This window comes from Cyanistes caeruleus, chromosome 24, assembly GCF_971803275.1.
Source record: "Cyanistes caeruleus chromosome 24, bCyaCae1.hap1.1, whole genome shotgun sequence".
NCBI lineage: Eukaryota > Metazoa > Chordata > Aves > Passeriformes > Paridae > Cyanistes > Cyanistes caeruleus.
Genome location: NC_141724.1, coordinates 2,791,076 through 2,804,930, shown reverse-complemented (window position 1 = coordinate 2,804,930; position 13,855 = coordinate 2,791,076). Strand labels below are relative to the sequence as shown.

At 56.9% G+C, this 13,855-nt stretch overlaps 1 protein-coding gene across 10 annotated transcripts in view; it reads left to right on the top strand.

Moving 5' to 3' along the window:
* The first annotated feature begins 945 nt into the window (after window positions 1–945).
* The window catches only part of FOXP4 (forkhead box P4), a 55,362-nt gene continuing 42,452 nt past the window's right edge, over window positions 946–13,855 (top strand). For 6 of the 10 annotated variants that reach the window (XR_015278965.1, XR_015278966.1, XR_015278963.1 and 3 more), the window contains exon 1: window positions 968–1,117. The gene's annotated coding sequence lies outside the window, so the exon portion shown is untranslated. Of the gene's footprint in view, window positions 1,118–1,745; window positions 2,020–13,855 lie in introns of those variants that run through there. The other 4 variants (XR_015278970.1, XM_086861675.1, XM_086861671.1 and 1 more) reach the window with 3 other exon arrangements.

Sequence of the window (13,855 nt, the reverse complement as noted above, 5' to 3'; positions counted from 1 at the left end):
AGGTGGGAGTTCACCCCCCAAAGCAGGGCTGCAGCAGCGAGGCTGGAACGCTGGTCCCTGCTCTGCTCCAGCTGTGTCACCCTGCCCCGTGTCCCCAGCGCTGGGCCAGGGTTGGGAGCAGCACCTGCATTGGGTCCAGCCCCCTCACGGAGCTTTGGGGCCTCTCTGCAGTGTTTGGGTGCAATATCTGGGTGCTGGTTTGGGTCCCTGACACAGCTCTGCTCACCCAGGGGCTCTGGGGGCCCTGTCCCTGCTGTGGGATGGGATGTCGGGGTGTCACGGGGGGTGTCACACAGCGGACTTGGGGCTGTTGGGGTCACCAGCTCGGCCCCTCGCTGTTCCCATCTGTAAATCGAGCTCAGCGCCCCTGTCCTGGCTCTGCCCCGTGCGTTGAACTCGACGTTCCGAGCGCTCTTTCCCCACCCGGCCCATCCTGTGATCCCAAGGAGCGCCTGGAGCCGTGTCCCCAGTCCCCCCGTGCCTCAATTTCCCCGCCGCTCCCCCTTTCCCCGAGCCCAGGGCTCCGCCGCGCGCCGGGGACCGAACGCGGCAGAAACCAATTAGCGCAGGCATTAATGAGCAAAACGCGGGGTGGGGGTGGCAAAGAACGGCGAGGTGGGGTGGGGGAGGCTCCATCCAGCGGGGTGCTCCAACCAGCGAGGGGACACCCCCCCAAAAAAAAAAAAAAAACCAAAAAACCGGCCCAACACCCCCGAGCGAGCGGGGGGCGCGGGGGGGATGCTCGGGCGGGGAAAGCGGCTGCACCTGCTTTAGAGGAACTATGGTAGGGCGGCCGGCGCCCGCCCCGCGCCGCCGCGCCCGCGCCGCCGCCGCGCCGAGCCGGACCTGAGCGCGGCCACGGCCCGGCCGGCCCCGGCTGCCCGCGCCCCCCGCCCCGCACGGCCCCGCTCGGCCCCGCTCGGCCCCGCTCCGCCGCCGCACGGAGCCCCCCCTCCGCCCCCGGCCATGCCGCGCCGCCTCTGAGCTCCGGCCCCGCCGCGCCCGCCCCGTCGAAGTTTGGGGAAGGTGGCGGTGCGGGGAGGGCTGTGCTGGGCTGGCGGGGGAAGCAGCGGCGCGGCTCATGCCCGCCCCGGAGCCCGGCGCTCGGCGCGACCAGGTGGGTGCGGGCGGCGCGGGAGGCTCCGCGGGTGTCCCCGGGGGAGGCGGGACCCCCCCGGCAGGTGCGGGGGGTGCGGGCCGTGCCCCCCGTGTCCCCCCCCCCCCACCGCTGCCCCCGGCCGGGCCGTGCCCCGCGCTCGGAAGTTTTGTTACGGCTCCCGGACAAAGGGAGCGGGGCCGGCGCTGGGGGAGCCGGGGGTGCGGGCGGGCCGGGGCTCGGGGGGCGCACCGGGGTTCCCCGGAGGGGGGGGTCCCCGCGCTCGGTGCGCCCCGAGCAGCGCGGGGGTCCCGGTGCGTGCGGGGTGCCCGGCTCCGGGCGGGCGCGGGGGTCGCCGCCGCCCCCGAGGCGTTCGGGCGGCCGGCAGCGGGGAGGGGGGGTCGCGGCCCCCTCGGCGAGGGGGGGTCGGGCCCCGGGAAAGTTGCGCTGCCGCCGGCACAGCCGCGCTGCCGGTGCCGGATCCGGACCCGCCTCCGCTCCGGCGCTTCGGGGGTCCCGCACCCCCCGAGGGGGCAGCGCACCGGGGCTGGGGAGGGGGGGCCCGGCCGCCCCTGCCCTGCAACCGCCCCAGCGCTCCCTTTGTTGGTGCTTCCCATTTCCTCCCCATCTTTTCCTTTCTCTCCGGCAGTTTTGGTTTAATTCCGGCTGCTGGAGGGCTTGGGTGGGTTTCCCCCCCCCCCCCCCCCCTCCTTTTTTTCCCTCCTCCATCACATTTTAACTCAGCCTCGACCCGCCGCTGCTTGGGCCCGGGGGTGTGATTCCCTCCTTGGAGAGAAATCCGTAAGTCTGCCCCAAGTTTTGCAATTCCTGGGAGAAGCAGCAGCCGCCGCCGTCCCCGACAACCTGCAGCCAGCCCTGGGAAAATCTAGCGCCGCGTCCAAAACCCTAAGCCAGACTGCCAGGTGAGGGAGAGGAGGACGAGGCACGGCTTCGGATGGAGCTGGAGAATATTCCCGAGAAACCCCCGCAGGTTTGGATTCCGGAGGGGCTGACGGCAGCCGGCTGCCCCGCGGCTCAGCCCTGCCTGGCTTCCACCCGCTTGTAAAGTTTGCGGGGGTTCCGAGCGCCTTTGTTTGGACGGGGAGAGAGGTTGGGGGGGCTTTTCCAAGGATTTGGGGGGGGTCTCTGTAAGCCGGACACGATTCCCGGTGCCGCGGGAGCTCTCGGCGGGGACGCTGCCGGCAGCGGCTGCTGGTGGTACCGGCGGTGTTAACGTGTTTGGGAAGAGTTTTTATTACGGAGCATCGTCTTCTGGGAGTTCCGAAATTGCCGGGCAGATAACTCGTGCTGGCTCACCCGGAGCTCTGGATCAGCCTCCGGCAACATCCCCTTCCCACCCCGGTGTCCGCCGTCGTTGCGATGCTCTCCCGGCGCTGGCAAAGTTCAGGGATTTCTATTCTTGCCGGCTCCGTGGGATAAACAAACGCGCCTCTGTCTGCTCTCCCCCTCTCCGGGAGAAAAGGGCACTCGGGAAGTGCCGCGGATGGCTCTGGATATTTCTCTGGGTGTAGGAAATCTGGTTTGAGTTGGCAGGCGCGTTCGGAGGTGTGGATGGCAGAGAACAAGTGGAGTGGAATTGGGTTTTCTTTTTCCATTTGGGAGCGACGCTGGTTTCTCTTTCCCCGTTTAAAAGGCAAACAAGCCAAGGGCCGTGTGTCTCCCCCTCTCTCCCTCCTGTGCACTTTTTAATACAAATTCAAAACGTGTGGAGGAGAAAGCAGGAATAATTGACAAACCCCACTTTCCCGGGAGTCGTGGTTGGGAAGTGCCCGCTCCGAAAACTTGAGCTGAGATTATTATTATTATTATTTTTTTTCCTGCTGCTCTTAATATAGTCCTGGAGGAATTTGTGTCCGAATTCCTGCCTGGAATCATTCCTTAGCTTCAGGCAGCTCTTCCCTCCCCATCAGTTGATACCCCAAGATTTTCCTTTTCCCACCCTCCACCCCAACTTCCATCGGATTAAGACCTCACTTCTCCGCGAGCGTCGTAAAGCTGTGGGGCAGACAATAAAATTCTTATTAGTTTCTGTATTAAAAGCTTGGGTTGTTTTTAACCCAAACCAGAAGGAGGATTTACTTTAACAAATTTCTGCTGGTGTGTTAAAAATTTACACGGGGAATACGTTCCGTGGAGAGCAGGGATTTGATGTTAAATCAACCCAACATGTGTCTCACGCAGACACCGGTCCCGGGTGTCGGCAGGGATGTGTTCCCTTTCATGCCTCCCCATATCCTCGATTAAAACACAGCAAAATCTCAGGGGTTTTTCAAAATCTTAACTCTAAATTAAAGATTTGAAATTATTTTTTTTTTAATTGCCACCCCACCTTAAAGTCCATCAAAAATAAATTGAACAAGCTCCAGGAGCGGGTGCGTGGAGGAAATAATCAGGTTTGGAAAAATTACTCTGCTCTCCCACTTTTTATTTAATTTTTTCCTCCTTCAGGTCGCTTAAATTGAACTGGGAGAGGGGAAAACGTGGGGGAGAAGGGGCAGAATTCCCTGTGCCAAGGCAGGGAGCTTTTGGAGGCTCCGGCTTCTCCTGCCCTTTGTGGTGTGGGATTTGGGGCTGTGGAGAAGATCCCTCTGCTCCCAAATAATGCTGGGAGCTGCTGCTTTGAGCAGCTCCCCGTTTATTTTGATGAGTGATTTTAATTTGTTATTTGCTTTTGGGGGGGAGGTTTGTGGGTCTCCCCAATCCCAAAGCCCCTCTTGGATGGGATTCTCAGCGTGGGGATGGGGGCGCGTCCGTTCCCGGCCGGATCGAGCATCGCTCCCAAGGTAAAATGGAAAATCCAAAGTGGCACCGGCGAGCGGCACAAAGTTGGATTTGATGGAGGGAGGAAAGTGGAGGAGAACGGGATCGGTGTGGAAAATCCACCCCCAAGCCCTGCAGCCCAGCGGGGTCAGGGGAGGGGGAAAGGCTGAGCAAACGGAGCGAGGTGGGATAAAACGGATTAAAGTTGCTGCTGGGGGAGGTGAGGAAGGGGCTGGAGAACGGATAATATCCAAAATATCTGTAAAAGCCGTGTCCAGCTCCGCTGTCCTGCCTGGAAACCCGGCAGCCGTGGGTTTTACATCCCTTTGGAAAGGGAAGAGCGGGGAGTGTTCGGAAAACAACAACTACAAAAAAAAAAAAAAAAAAATTAAAAAAAAAGATCAGTGCAATGTATAAAATCAAGTGACACTAAAATATCTCCTCGGGCCCTCGGCCTTTCTCTCCTAATAACCCGGCAGGAATGCGAGTGCACTCAGTTGTGAAGTTGCTGCCCGGAGAGCCCGGGAGCTTTTCTTTTCCGCCGCTGGCTCGGGGGATGCTTTGAGTCTGCTGATGTTTGTGTCTCGCTGTGGGGCTGGGGAGGGGCCGGGGGGCTCCGGCTTTCAGGGTTTTCTCTCCCCTTTGATTTTTTTTTTTTTTTTTTTCTTTTTTTTTTCCATCCCCCCCCACTCTCTTTTCTCTTTTCTTGTCGGTCTGGCGGGGAGCGGGGCTGGAGGGGGAGACTTGTGGGGCTGGGATTGCCTTTGTGGCAGCAAGGTGGGGGGCAACGGGAACGGGCTCATTCTTCCCACCGGGGAAAGGCGGGAGGAGAAGCCCGGAGGTCCCTGGGTTTATAACTCATACACATTTATGGCTCCTTGCCTTTCCCCTCACTGGTGAGGTTTGGGAGCTTGAAGGATTTGGGAAAATTCTCTTAATTTTGGGAAGGGAGAGCTGGAATGGTTTTGTTCCCCCCCCGTGGGTTTGAAGCCCAGTGGAGTGCTGGGATGGGGCTGGCAGGTGGGTTTGGGGTCTCCAGGGCTTGTTCCCCATTTCTGGGTGCAGGGAAGGTTCCCACCTCCTCCTCCTCCAGGGCCACCCTGGGTTTTTCCTCCGTTCCCAAAATGACCCTGCCGGCATCACCTGCCGCTTCTGGAAGTGGGAACTTGAAATTTCCTGTCCCTTCCTCTTTGGTTTGCAGCTCCTCCAGCACGGACAGGGAGATTCTGCAGGGTGGGGAGCTCTGTCCTGCTCCGTGGGCATCTCCCCACAGAGGGATGAGCTCCAGTAGTGGGAGAGGAAAGGAAAAAAAGGAGAAAATAAAACCACTCAGAGCTTGGAATTTCCATGTGTTTTCCTCAGAAGGTGTAAAAATCCTCCATGAGCCACTCCTGGGTGCACCTGATTGAAACTCAGGGGGAGCAGCTGGCTTGGAAATAACCCCAGGGGCTGGGACATGGCCCTGCACGGAGCTGGGGACCCTTGGGGTGGCCCCAGAGCCCCCTGAGTGGCCGTGGGGCTGTGACCAGCAGTGCTGGATCCTGGGCCAGCTTAGGGCAAGGACTTGCACCCATTTTATCTCTTACAAAACCTTCCTGTGCTGCACCTTTTCAAGTCAAACAGAACTTGTAGATCAAGATGGGGCTGGGCACAGCTTGAAAAACTTCCTAATCTTTTTTTTTTTCCCCTTTTTTTTTTTTTCCTCCCCCCTCTCCAAGTGTTTGGGAGATAAAATCCAGCCAAGACGCTGCTCGAGGGTTTGTTTTTGTTTTTTACAAACTTTTCCTAATTTAAACGGCTCTTGGCATGGCTCAGGCGAGGCTCCAGCATGAAACGTGTTGCGGTGATCCGGCTGCCCGCGACACAAACGTGTTTGGAAGTGGAATGGCATCAGGGAAAAGGGAGAGAGGAGAGGCAGGAGAAGCAGAGGAGGAGGTGAGGAGAGGTCCAAAGCCACGATTTATTTCACAGGGATCCTGCTGGAGCAGGGATGAGCTGGAGGGGAGTCATTAAGGGCACCGGGATGCACAGGGAAAAGAGCCCGGCGTGAATCAGGATCCTTTCTCCTGGAAGAAAAACCAGGATCCTTTCTCCTGGGGTTTATTTATATTTTTTTAAGGAAAATGCAGGCTGTGTTTGCAGCCCGTTGTGCTGGGGTGGGGTGACCTGGTGCCGGCGTTCCCAGCCCTGGGTGACACTTCCCGGCGGCTCCTGTGCCCTGGCAAGTTGGCAGCAGCCGCTGGCAGCGTGTTCCGGCGGAAGCCGTCCCTCCTCCTGGATTGTAGAGCCAGGTTGGCAGCAAAAGCAGAGATTTTTCCTGGGAAAATAAGGAGCAGAGGGTGGATGTGGAGGAAATCTCACCTTGCTCTGCTCAGGGCTCCACGCTGGGTTTATCAGAGGGAGAAGTCGGGGTGAGAAAATGATGTGATGGAAGATTCCTTTCAAAACTGTGGAAAAGTGCACAAAAAAATTTAAGGTGATAGAGGAGGGAAAAAATGCCGTGTGGGGGATGATTTGGAAGTGATTTTGAAGTGTTTTATTCTTCCTCATTGGGAAAACTCCTTCAGCATGACCGGAGCTGGAATGGGCTGGGGAGCACCGGGAAGGCCCCGGCAGGAGGAGGAGGAGGAGGAGGAAAACGAAGAGGAGGAAGCCCCAGTGGGATGGGTTTGTGCTCTGGGTGCTGTGCAGCTCGTGTTTGGCAGCTCCAGAGCTCGGGGAGATGCTGCTCCCGTTTCCACAGCCGTGGATCCGTGGCCGGGATGAGCCGCTCGCCCTGAGCAGGTGCTCGTGGAGTGACTCCTTGGAACAGCCCTTGGCCAGAGCTGGGGTTATCCACAGGGATTTCACTGCTCCAGGGCTGATGAAGGCACACAAACTGTGCCATTCCAGCTTCCTGGCTGAGCATCCCACTGCCAGATTCCCTTGGGATCTGTCAGCTCTGATCCCAAACCCTGCGGCCCTTCCCTTGCTTTCTCCAAGTCCTGCTTTATTCCACAACCTGTAGATTTTAGGTGAGTGATTTTCCTTTTGCTGTTTACTGGGATTCCGGGAGCTGGGGCCTGGCTGCAGCAGGGTGTGGATGGGACCACCTGGGAGAAGCTGTCACGGACTGGGAAAAGAGGGAGCAGTGGAGGAGGGAACAGGTTGGAGGCTTGATGCAGAGTACGAGGCCAGGGTTGTGCTGTGGAGCGAGGGGTGAGCCGGGATCCCGCGTTCCCAGCTGTTCTCTCTGTCTGGAGTCCCTTTGGATTCAGATTCCGGGTGCCTGGGAGTGGGGATGTGTCCCCTGCTGCTGCCCCATGGCCCAGGACAGCTCCTGGAGCTGGCACCGGGCTCACGGCTCCACTGGTGCCTCCCGTCCCGTGCTGGGATCACGGCGCATCCGTTGGGATGGGGATCCCGGCACAGGGGATCCCACGCTGTCCTGGAGCTGCTGGGAGGATGCTCCTGGAGCAGGAGGGTCCCCACAGCCTGTGGAGATTCCTCAGCTCCTGGACTCTGCACCTCCAGCTCCCGGGAGAAGGGAGTGCCTGGCAGGGATGGCAGGGAATGGCAGAGGACATCCCAGGATGGGGGTCCCACAGAGCCTCAGGAAAAGCTTTTGGGACTCAGGGGTTGGAGGGCTTGGAGGAGCCACCCAGGGTGAGGGGACAGCTCGAGGCAGGACATACCCGGCAGAGCCAAGGTTCCTTGTTGAGGATCTGGAGTTTTGGGCTGAACTGGACCAGGATCCGGGCAGGAATACTGGGCAGGGAGAAGAGCTCTCCCGTGTCCCCTGTGTGTGCCACTTGCCAGGCTGTGTCCCGTGTCCCAGCAGGGAGGGAGGAGCTCTGTGCCCCCAGGAGCGTTTCTGGCACCCAGCAGGTTGGTCCTTCCTCCGGGATGCTGCCAGACCTGGCAGTGGGAGGGAAATTCCCTGGAGCGTGGGGTAACTTGGATCGGGAAGAGAAACACGGCATCACCAGGGCTCTTAAAAACAGAAGAAGAGCAAATAAAGGCATGGGGAGAAGTGTCCTGTAAGTTTTGAGGCAGGAAATATTGATTTTGGAAATGTGCTGGGCCAGGCAGAGCTGCAAACCCGTGTATTTTTCCCGGGGTGGATTCAGGTGGGATTATAAAGTCTCCAGCTTTGCCTTTCTCTGGGATTATTTCCCAAGAATTTACATTTCTCTTTTACATCCCAACCTGCCTTCCCTGCAGCTTCCTGGATGGATTTTTATCCTGCATTTCTGCAGCATTTCCAGGCTGCTGCTGGGATGGGGTTGGGTTTGTCCCCCCTCCCCATCCCCTGCTGCCCTGCCCTGCACTCAGCCTCGGCTCTGCCCGAGCCAGGCTGCCACACATGTTCCCCATTAATAAATCAAACCTTCAAAATCAACAGGAATTCCTCATTTGGAAAACAAAAGGGGCCCTTGTCACCTGCTGGGTGTGTAAAGCTGGGGCTGGGGGGTGAGGAGGAGGAGGGTGATGCTCATCTCATCGCTCCCAGTTTGTCTCGGCCTCTCAGCACCTGTGGTCTGGGGCACTCATCCTCAATTTTTCCTCTCCAGCAGGACCCATTCCTGTCCCTCTGACCCCAAAGCACTCGGGGTTTGTTGGGGGTCTGCAGGGGTCTGGGTTCAGCAGCAGAGCCCGTGTTCCCCCATGGAGGTGAAGGAGAGGAGGAATTGGGGCAGATCTCCATCATTCTGGCTTTTTGTGCGTATTGGGGAAGGGAGATTCCCTCAATGTGCTCTTGAGAGAAACAGGTGAAGGGAAATGGCCAAAAATGCATCCTGTGAGAGGTGGGAGTGTGAGCGTGCCGGAGAAACCCTGGGAAGGGATTTCAGGCTGAGCTCTGCTCTCGTGGCACAACCTTCACTTCATCCCCTTTTTCTGAAGTGCCAGGAGTGAGATTTGGGCTGGAATTGGGATTTGACTTTCCCAAAGTCAAACCCCAACGTGCTGGGGGCTGCAGGGTCCAGCTCTTTCCCAGGGGATGGATCTCAGGGCTGGGCTCTGCATCCTGAGGGATGCTCGGGACCCTCCGGATGCGGCAGCACAGCCCTGTCTGGGTTATCCCCACTTCTCCTTTTAACCCAGGTTTTATTTATAAAAAGATGCAGGGCAGGGCCTGTTCCCAAACCCCTTGATTCTGGTGGGCTCCCACCAAACAAATTCCATTTTCCCTGGGAAGTGGAGCCGTGGCTCCAAATCTGGGTCAGACTCGGGAGGTGTCGGAGCAGCCCCGTCCATGGATCAAACCCCTCCTCATTCCTGTGTCCACAGGTTTTCCAGCAGCTCTGACTGGCACGGGGGCTGTGCCTGGGAAGGAGGAATGCTGGAGTGATCCCCCTGCTCTGGGGGTTTAAAATACTCCCTGAGGAAGAGTCTGCTGCGTTTGGGAATGCAGTGGGAGGGAGTTTGGTGGGTGAGGGGGTGGTTTGGGGGTTGCTGCTGGCTGATCCCTCATGTCCCCACCGTGCTGGAGCATCGGGGGCGTCGCTGCTGCTGAATTTCCAGCTGTAAATTTGGGATGGAGCTGCGGGAGACGAGGGCCGTGCCCATCCCTCGGGGAAAAGGATGGAGGGACAGACCCCTGTCCCCTCAGGGGGCACACACAGCTCCTTCCTCTGCAGCCTTGGTCCTTTCCAAGCGCTGTTGTAGACACAAACGCTCTGGGAATCGTTCTGGGACTCAGCACAAATTGCTGGGTTTGTCTGGAGGTTTAGGATAATAATTGGGGGTTTGAAAACTCCTGTCAGGGGGCAGGACTGTGCTGGGACTGGGGAGGACATGGGGGACACGGGGCCAGGGATGTGGCTCGTGTCCCTGAGGGATTTGGTGTCCCCAGCTGTGTCCTCTTCCCACCTTGTCTGATCCTGTATCCCGGTGGTGGTGCCTTCCCTCACCACCGTGGGATGATTTTTGGTCTGGGGACAACAGGGGACATCCCCTGTGTTGGTGCCCTGCCTGTGACAGCCCCTGGGACACCACGTCCTGCCATGGGTGATCTCAGCACTCTCTGCCCACCCAGGGACAGTTTGGGGACAGCTCTGAGTGCCCCTGGCTCTTGGGGGATGCGGGAAGAGGATGTGGCTGGATTGTGGAGGAGCGGGGACTGCCGTGGGACAAAGGTGGCACCCAGAGGGTGGCACCAGCCCGAGGTGGGCACCCTCACCTGTGACCTCGTGCCAGAGCCCTCGGCTCAGGGATTTTGGGATCTCCCCTAAAAAAGCAGCTTCCAGTTGTGGCGAGTCCTGCTCGGGCAGGGGACACGTTGGGAGCCAGGTGGGCACCAGGGACCTCGAGCTGCTCACAGGACCCCAGGACTGCAGGAGGGTGACAGCAGTTGGTGAATCACTAATTAATATTTTTAAAGGATGAGGGTTATTTTTAGGAGGGGTGGAGGGAGCCTGATTCCTGGGAGTGATCCCTGGGATTTGCACGGCGCCGTCTGTCCCATGGCAGTGGGAAGGTGCCGGGGGCTTCCTTGGCCACCGAGCTGGAGCAGCAGCAGCCACCTGGGGACCAGGACATCCTGAAGCTGGGCTTCAGGATCTCACCATTCCCAGGAGGAGGCTCTGCCTGGGATGAGCAGGGATTCAGGACATGGATTCACTTCCCCAGCTCTGTCCCAATCCACCGAGCAGGGATGTGCTGGATTTGGGAAGCTGCCGTGTCCCGCTGAGCTGTGGGGATGCTCGGGAGCCTGGATGGAGCAGCTGGACCTGGGAATGCTGAGTGTGACCCCGGAGCGATGCTGTGGGACCAGATCCCATCCCCGTGTGCCCAGCTGGCATCCAGAGGGATCCAGTGGAAGAAGAGGTTTGCTGCCATCCCTGCAGGATCCATCCACGCCGGGCCAAGCACCTCCCGGATTCCCCATGGAAGAGCCACAGAGGGGGACGTTCCTGGGAAGAGGACGTGGTGGCTGGACGTGGCACATCCAGGTGACACCAGAAGGGAACCCCGGTGACCTTTGGATTTCAGCACAGGGTCCTGGTGGGAAGCGCTTCCCGCAGCCGAGGGATGCTCCTGCCTGTCCTGCTCTCTTCCCAACACCTCAGATATCAAATGCACCACCCCACTCCTCTCCACGGGCACCCAGCAGCATTCCCAGGCAGGATCCCAGCACAGCCCTGCCAAACACGCCGCTTCCCAGATTTTAGCAAAGTGCTGGAGAAATCTCCGGGGTTATTCCCAGCCGAGCTGTCGGGAGCCACGTTCGACTGCGGGGCTGGCTTTGCTCCGTGGGGGTGGCAGGTGCCCAGAGAAGCCAGGAGATGCTGAGGCTGGCCACGGAGGAGCCAAGCTGTGCGGGAATAAAATCAGGGAAGCTGTTTGGAAGCGTGGAGCTGGGCTCTGGCAGGGCTGCGAGACGGAGCCGGCCTCGGGTCACGCCGCCTCCGATTGGGATGCGAAGGAAAATGGACTTCAGACCAGGAGTTTGAAAATGCCCAAGGATAGTTCTCCCCCCCACTGCCTTTCTTCTTCTCCCTCCTCGTGAGCAGCATAATTTCTGGATGGAAACCAGGCCTCTTCCTGCATAGAAATGGGATTTGCCGTGGAAAGCATCGGGGAGTGCATTAACCAGAGCCTTTTCCGGATGAATTTTTGCACAGACATGACGGAGTCTGGGAAAACCTGTGGCATCCGAATTCCTCCCTCGTGTTCCATAGGTACCATGCCTGTTTTTTCCTCCCCTCTGGATTATTTGAAGGCCAGGAGAGACTTTTAGCAACTTCCAGTCTGACTTCCCGCAAACTCGGCTGGAAAATTCTGCTCGGGGTGGGATGTGGGAAGTTGAGTCCCAGCCCTGGCATCGCTCCTCATCCCATTCCAGAGTGTCCCTCACCTGCTCCAGGGCATTTCTTCCTCCCTGGCTCCATCCTTGCCCTTTGCTGCCTCTCCTGAGGGGATGGGGCAGGGGGAACTCCTGGAGTTTGGGGTTTATTTTGATTTCAGAGCTTTCCCCATCGCTCCTCTTTTCCGGGAGCTTTTGCCCTTCCCAGGGATGGAGCTGGGACATTTTCCTGCTCTTCCTCACTCCCACAGGGCAGTGTCCTTCGTGCCTCCATCCCAGAGGGAGATCCCTCCTCTTCCTCAGGTGTCCCAGGCTCTGGAAGGCGAGCGTGGGACCGTCCTGGCTGTGAACGGGAGGCAGGAGCAGATTTTGGCTGGAGCGTTCCGTGTGCTCCAGGTGGGATGGGGGTTCTCACGCTGCAGCAGGAATTCCAGGTGGGATTTGCAGCAGGGGGATCTGTCCCCAGTGTGTGAGCATCAAAACCAGTGTGAGCCGCGTGGGAGAGGCTTGAACCGAGCCGGGATTTACGGGGAAGTGCTGGAAAAACCTTGGGAAAAGCGGTGTGGGTGATGCAGTGTTGGTTGCAGCTCTATCCCACACCAGCCACGGGAGCTGCTGGTAATTATTTTAATGGGATTTTGGAGGGATTGTGCTGAAAACCTCATCCCAAATCCTAAAACCCTCATCCCGTGTGGGAGCGCAGAGCGATGGACGGGAGTTGTGCTTGCTGGGAATCTCACCTTATCCCGTGGATTTGGGTTTTTTTCTTTCCTGGGAGTTTGGAGGGCTTTTTTTTTTTTATTTTGTTCCTTCTGAATTATTTTCCCCACCCTCTTCATTATCATTTTTGTTAATTAGATTGTGCTGGGGAACAGTCTCTATTCAAAAGCTCAAAAAGCTCCGAGATGGGTTTTTCCAAGTGCGGCTGCGTTCCAGGAGAAGGACGGGGAAGGGGGGGTAGAACGAAGATGCTTGAAAGAAATATAATTTTTTTTAAAAATAATTTCTTCATAAAGCTTTTTTAAAAAGAAAACCCCGGGCCCCCTTCCCCCACCACAGCCACCTCCCCTCTTTCCCCCCCCCCCTAATTAAACGATTTGAATTTCCACGTTAACCGCTTGGTGCTTCCTCGGCGCCTCAGATGATTAGAAAGGGATATTCATTTATGCCTTTTAAACGCCGCCCCGATTAAAATCAGAGAGATTTTTTCCTTCATCAAAATCTAACATCCTTGAAAAATTAATTTGATGCCTCTTGTTATCAATTAATTGAATCTCGTTGGGAGAGAGGCTCGTGCGGCGGGTGGTTGGAGCCGGCCCTTCTGTTCTTAGTTGCTTTCCCCCCTCTCCGCTCCCTTCCGCTGCTTCCAAACACTGGGACATTATAAAACTCGGCCTTTTTTATTTTAAATATATTATTTTTACTCATCTCATAAAATAAAATAAATGAATAAAACTTGTTCTTTCTCTCTCTTTTTCTCTCTTCCCGCCCTCCTCCTCCATTCCCCCCGAGTTCCTCTCGGATGAAAGACCCTTTTTTTCCCTTCCTTTCTCTCATCCCTCTTTCCTATAACTTCCAAGAAAGGGGGAGAGAAAGAAAAGTTGGGGCTTTCAGCAATTTCTCGGCGGCCAAGGTCCGTCTTTCTTCCTTTCTTTAACGGGGGATATTGGATATTTCATTTGAATCTCCCTTTTTTCAATTAAAAGTGCCCCGTTCCTTCTCTTCCAGCCGCTCCATTCTCCTGCTCTGGCTCGGCAGCCGGAGAAGCGATTTTCCTTTCTTTAATATTTCAGCTCTTCCCCTGAGACGGACTGCCTGCCTTATTTTTTATTTTTTTTTTTTTTTTAATAGACTTTTTCTCCCTCTATTAAACTTTTCCAATCTTCGTCCTTTTATTTTTTTTTTCCCTTCCCACCTCTTTAAACAAAAAAAAAAAAAAAAAAAAATTTAAAAAAAAACCAAAAAAAAATGAAAACCAGGGAGGAAAAGTTATAAAATGGGAAGAACTGGGTCATTCAGGAAGTTATTGAAATAACTTCAAAATTAGGCTTCACTTTCACTCTCCTTGGAGTGGTTCTGCCTTTGGATCCAGTCTCTTCCCTGGTGGCTCCGCTGCTGATGTCTGGTTGGGAATTTGGGGTCGGAGGTTTTGGGGGATAACCCAGGTGAGAGCAGGGAGGTGGCTTTGG